The sequence below is a fragment of the Peromyscus californicus genome, unplaced genomic scaffold (assembly GCF_007827085.1).
Source record: "Peromyscus californicus insignis strain IS unplaced genomic scaffold, ASM782708v3 Scaffold_13__1_contigs__length_99412109, whole genome shotgun sequence".
In the NCBI taxonomy this organism is placed as follows: Eukaryota; Metazoa; Chordata; class Mammalia; order Rodentia; family Cricetidae; genus Peromyscus; species Peromyscus californicus.
The window spans coordinates 16,138,996-16,145,635 of NW_026294424.1; the positions used below are offsets into that span (position 1 = coordinate 16,138,996).

Below are 6,640 nucleotides of genomic sequence, written 5' to 3' on the forward strand. Positions count from 1 at the left end.
TAACCAACTTTTACAGGCCCTCTTTACAACTGAAGAAAGACAGCGTGTCATCCTAGAGGCTTGTAAGAATGTGCCGGGGGACGATGGCAGGCCCACACAACTACCAAATGAAATCAAGGAAGCCTTCCCTTTGACTCGCCCTGACTGGGACATCAATACCCCTCGTGGTAGGGAGTGACTTCATCTCTGTTGCCAGATTCTCCTGGCGGGTCTCAAAGGGGCAGGTAGAAGTCCCACCAATTTGGCTAAGGTACGTGCTGTAAGTACAAGGGTCAGAGGAAACTCCGGCAGGGTTTCTAGAGAGATTAATGGAGGAATACCGCATGTATACTCCCTTCGACCCCCAGGTGCCTGACAGGCAGGCCGAGGTCATAATGTCCTTCATTGGACAATCGGCCCCCAACATCTGCACTAAGCTACAGCAGCTGGAAAGGCTCTAGGGGTATACCTTGCCAGACCTAGTAAGAGAAGTGGAAAAGATTTTCAACAAAAGAGAGATGCCGGAGGAGAAGGAGGAAAGGCTATGCAGAGAGCAGGAGCAAAGGGAGGAAAAGCTGCATAGGGAACAGGAATAGAGAGAGGACTTAAGAGACAGAAAGAGAAATAAAGAATTGTCTAGAATCCTGGCCACTGTAGTCTCAGGGACAGAGCAGAATAAGCCTAGGCAGAATAGGAACCTGGGAAACAGGAGGAGGCCACCGCTGGAACAGGACCAATGTGCCTATTGCAAAGAAAAGGGACACTGGGCCAAGGAATGTCCAGTTCATGTCCAGAAGACAAAAACATGCAAGCCTGTCCCAGTACTGTCCTTGGAAGAAGATTAGGTGAATCAGGGCCAGGAGCCTCCCCCTGAGCCCCGGGTAACTCTTAAAGTGGGAGACCAACCAGTGATGTTCCTGGTTGACACAGCGGCTCAACATTCGGTCCTTACCTAGACCAAGGGGTCTCTGAGCTCCAAAACATCATGGGTCCAGGGGGGCCACCAGGGGAAGACTATATAAATGGACTTCGGAGAGAGAGGTCCACTTATCCACAGGAAAAGTTACTCACTCATTCTTGCTGGTACCAGACTGTCCATACCCACTGCTGGGAAGAGATCTTCTCTCCAAGGTAGGAGCCCAAATTCACTTCCAAGAAAAGGGAGTCTCTGTTATAAACCCAAAGGGTCAGCTTCTCCAGGTACTAACCCTGAGTCTGGAGAATGAGGACTGGCTACATGAAGCCCCTCCAAAATCCCTCTGAATGGACCCCAAATGGCTCACCAACTGCCTCTTGGCATGGGCAGAAATAGCAAGCATGGGACTAACCAGCCACCCAGCAGCCACTGCTGGTGATAACTTTAAAGCCTACCGCCACCCCTGTGTCCATCCACCAATATTCTATGGCCAAGGAGGTGAAAGAGAGTATAAGGCCTCACATCCAGAGACTCTTACACTTGGACATTTTGAAGCCCTGCCAATCGGCATGGAATACCCCCCTGCTGCCAGTCAAGAAACCTGGCACCAATGATTATAGACTGGTCCAGGACCTGAGAGAGGTAAACAAAAGGACTAAGGACATTCATCCTACTGTACCTAACCCTTACAATTTGCCCAGCACTCTGCCCCCAGGATATGTCTGGTACACCGTACTTGATTTAAAAGATGTCTTTTTCTGCTTGAGATTGAGCCCTCTGAGCCAGACCCTTTTTGCCTTTGAATGGAAAGATCCAGAGTCTGGATTCTCAGGGCAGCTGACCTGGACCAGACTGTCACAGGGATTCAAAAATTCCCCCACCCTGTTTGACGAAGCGCTGCACCAGGACTTAGCGGATTTCCGTGTCAACCACCCAAACCTGACCCTCCTCCAGTACATGGATGATCTGCTCCTGGCAGCAAAGACAGAACAGGAATGCCTCCAAGGTACTGGGGCCTTGCTAAAGAGACTAGGAGAACTGAGATACCGGGCTTCAGCCAAGAAAGCCCAGATCTGTCAGCGGAAGGTGACTTACTTGTGGTACCTTCTACGAGAGAGCCAGAGATGGCTAACTGAAGGACATAAACAGGCCATGGCTCTTATACCTCTGCCCTCTAGCGCTAAGAATCTGAGAGAGTTCCTAGGGAGTGCAGGCTTCTGCTGCCTTTGGATACCGGGGTTCTCAGAAATGGCAGCCCCGTTATATCCCCTCACAAAGGCCAATGCTCCCTGCACCTGGGGCGAGAAGGAACAGCAAGCCTTTGATAACATCAAGAAGGCTTTATTGTCAGCCCCTGTGTTGGGCCTCCCAGACATGAAAAAGCCGTTCACCCTATATGTGGATGAATGAAGAGGGATAGCAAAGGGAGTCCTAACCTAACAATTGGGCTCCTTGAAAAGACCGGTATCCTACTTTTCCAAGAAACTGGATAATGTAGTATCAGGATGACCTCCTTGTCTCTGCATGATAGCCGCAGTGGCAACTCTAGTCAAGGACTCTGGTAAACTCACACTGGGACAACCTCTCACAATAATGGCCCCACATGCTGTAGAGACAGTAATCTGGAAACCCCTTGATCAATGGCTCTCAAACGCCAGAGTCACCCACTACCAGGCCATGTTACTGAACCCTGAATGGATCCGGTTTGGGACAGTCCCTTCTCTTAACCTGGTTACCCTGCTTCCTGAGAAAGAGGAGGAAATTGCAGTAGAGCACGACTGCCACCTAGTGCTGGCTGAGACCCATGGCACTCAAGAAGACCTGACGAACCAGCCACTTCCGTATGCAGACTGCACCTGGTATATGGATGGAAGCAGCTTCCTACATCGGGGGGACAGAGGGCAGGTGCGGCAGTGGTGGATGGCACTAACATGATCTGAGCAAGGGCTCTGGCCCCTGGGGCCTCGGCCCAGTGGGCTGAGCTAGTGGCCCTCATGTAGGTCTTGAAGACAGCCAAAGGTAGGTTAGTCAATATTTATACCGACAGTTGGTATGCGTTTGCCACTGCGCACGTTCATGGGGAGATATATCGCAGGAGAGGATTGCTGACCTCTGTGGGAAAGGACATTAAAAACAAACAAGAGATCCTAGATCTCTTAGAAGCCCTTCACCTGCCCAAGAGACTGAGTATTATACACTGCCCGGGACACCAAAAAGGAGATGACCCGGTAGCTCGGGGAAATAGGATGGCCGATGAAACAGCCAAGGCCACTGCTCTGGATAAACAAATACCCTAAAAGAGCCTAGAGAACAGCCCCAAACCCCAAGATATAAATATTCAGATAGAGATCTGGACATTGTCCAACAGATAGGGGCACAATATGATGAACAAGAAGGAGCTTGGAGACTTCAGGACAAAACAGTCCTACCCCAAAAGATGGCTAGAATGCTAGTGACTGACCTCCACCACCTGACCCACCTAGGACATAAAAAACTCAGAGAGCTATTACTGGAGAGAAGAACAGTTCTATTTCATACCCAACCTAAATTCCCTGATGAAGCAGGTTACGGGGTCCTGTGTTCCCTGTGCCAAGGTGAATGCCAATCATTGGGCATTACCAGAAGGAGCCAGAGATCGAGGATCCCGCCCAGGAACAAACTGGGAGGTGGACTTCACTGAGATCTGCCCAGGACGATATGGAGCTAAATATCTCCTAGTTTTTATAGACATCTTCTCTGCTTGTATGGAAGCTTTCCCTACAAAGAAAGAAACAGCACAGGTGGTGGTCAAGAAGATCTTAGAAGTGATTTTTCCCCGTTTTGGCCTGCTCAAGGTAATAGGGTCAGATAATGGTCCTGCCTTCGTTTCCCAGGTAAGTCAGTTGGTGGCCAGAATATTGGGGCTGGATTGGAAACTGCGCTGCGCATATAGACACCAAAGTTCAGGACAGGTAGAACATACCAATAGAACCCTCAAAGAGACCCTCACTAAATTAGCGATGGAGACTGGCACTAGAGACTGGGTCGAACTCCTCCCCATGGCCTTGTTCCGGGTTCAGAACAATCCTGCTTTCTTTGGATTAACCCCCTATGAAATCCTCTATGGGGCCCCTCCCCCAATAGCAGACCTGTTGGGGCCTGACATAGATTCCTTTGCTGCATCCCCTAGTCTCCAGGCATGACTGAGGGCCCTACAGCTCATCCAGAACCAAGTTTGGAAACCGCTGGCAGCTGTGTACCAGTCCAAACCACCTAGTGTCCCTCATCCTTTCCAGATTGGAGACTCTGTCTACATCCGCAGACATCAGACCAAGACCCTGGAACCTCGCTAGAAGGGACCTTACACCGTGTTGCTGACCACCCTAACAACCGTCAAGGTCAATGGAATCGCTGCCTGGATCCATGCCTCCCATGTCAAGCTGGCACCTGCTGAGGCCAACGTGGACTCCATGGCCCCCAGATGGAAGCTTCAGCAAACTCAAAATCCTCAAAAGCTCAAAATCATGCATGTCTGACACTGGTCTTCATAATGGGGATGACTGGGACTCTGTCTATGAATAACCCCCATATACCAGGAACAACTACCTGGACCCTAACTGTTGTGGGCACTGATGTCATTCTGGATACTAAATCTTTCACCAGCCCATATGGAGTTAGATGTCCAAATGAGATGGAAGCAGACCTCAAGAGGATCCTTGAAACTCTAGGTGAAAAGATTCATGGTCTGGCCTGGTTTGATGACTGGTATGTTTGCCCTGGGAACAAAAACACTCACTGCTTGGGTGTAACTCCCCACAGCAATTCTACTGTGATAAATGGGGTTGCGAGACATCGTCTTTTGGTAGAACAGCAGGAAGATGGGGCACAAAGCAAGGTAATGACCCCCTTTCAATAGAACGGAAAGATTGTGGAAATGTTTGCTATCCAGACCAAGATAGGTACAATCTCCAACTGAAATTCAATTGCAAAGACCCCTCCAAGGTACCAGGAACTTGAGGGTTATGACATTACCACCCTACGGGATATGATTGGGGGGCTCTCATCACTCTTTCCCATCGATTTGTGCCTTCAATCCCTCCACAGGTCCTGGGGCCAAACAAGGTATTGGCAGAGCAAAAGACCCCCCCCCCCGGACCTATGGGGCCAACCCCTAGATCTACCTCGAACCAGGGCACCACTCTGATTCAGGGCGCTACCAACACTACCAAACCCAATGCCTAGCACCCACAGGGCACCGGGAAAAGAATGTTCAACCTGATAGAGGGAGCTTTTGGGATCATCAACCAAACCAAGCCTAGCTTAGCAGACCCCTGCTGGCTATGCCTAGGGGCGGCACCCCCTTGTTATGAGGGAATTGCCACTATTGGAAATTATACCATTGGCGAGGCTTCCACTTGTTGCTGGAAAGTTTAGTTCCCCTAAGCTAACCCTAACTGAAGTTATCGGGGCAGGCCTTTGCATTGGGCGACCTACAGGATCACAAGCTAGCCTCTGTAATAAGACCATCCCAACCTCCAATATACAGGGACCGTACATCATCCCACCTAAAGAATCTTGGTGGGCCTGCACCACTGGGCTGACCCCTTGTGTATCCATTGAAGTCCTTAAAAAGTTAGAAACAGAGGGAGGCTTCTGTGCAATGGTCCAGATCATCCCCAGAATATATTTCCACCCGGCAGGTACCCTTGAAAATTTCTATTCTAGCCACCCCACTCGCTTCAGATGAGAACCTGTGTCTCTAACTCTGGCAGTTCTGCTAGGGCTCAGAGTCACTGTAGGGGTTGGGACAGGGACAGCAGCCTTGATTCAGGGGAATCAGCATTATTTAACTCTCCAGGCTGCAGTCAATGAGGACCTCCGAGCATTGGAGCAGTTGGTTTCCAAGTTAGAACAGTCCCTTACCTCCCTGTCAGAAGTAGTGCTCCAGAATAGAAGAGGACTGGATTTACTATTTCTAAAAGAAGGTGGCCTCTGTGCCGCCTTAGGAGAAGAATGCTGTTTTTATGTAGACAACTCAGGGGTGCTCAGGGACTCTATGGAAAAGCTCTGAGCTAGGTTGGATAAAAGACAGAGAAGCACAACAAGGCTGGTTTGAAGGATGGTTTAATAGGTCCCCATGGATGACAACCCTGGTATCTGCAATTATGAGACCCCTGCTTATTTTGCTCCTGCTTTTAACCTTTGGCCCATGCATTTTAAATATGTTACTGTGGTTTATTTGGGAGAGATTATCTGTTGTACATGCCCTTGTTTTAACTCAACAATATCAAGCTTTAAAAGTTACTGAAATATGGACTGGAGAGATGGCTCAGAGGTTAAGAGCACTGACTGTTCTTCCAGAGGTCCTGAGTTCAATTCCCAGCAACCACATGGTGGCTCACAACCATCTGTAATAAGATCTGGTGCCCTCTTCTGGCCTGTAGACATATATGCAGGCAGAACATTGTATACATTAATAAATAAATAAATCTTAAAAAAAAAAAAAAAAAAAAAAAAAGTTACTGAAATATAGGATACCATAATTTTAAGATTAAAATTTGCCAAAAGAAAATTGGGGAATGAAAGACCCTAACCCTTCAGGCTTACACCCCCCAAGCCCCAGGAGAATGAGGAACTAAAAAGCTAGTTCCAAGGGCAGACTGACTCAGCCATTACTCAACCACCCTTACCACAATGTATGGAGATTTCTGTTAAGATATGTTGCTCAGCTGTGACTAGGATAATTGCAAGTGTTCCAGGAAAGAC

General features: G+C 48.8%; 1 pseudogene; it reads left to right on the plus strand.

Annotated features, from left to right (window-relative positions):
* Positions 1 to 323: 323 nt before the first annotated feature.
* LOC128109013 (uncharacterized) lies at positions 324 to 4,410 on the plus strand (annotated as a pseudogene).
* The last annotated feature ends 2,230 nt before the right edge of the window (positions 4,411 to 6,640 follow it).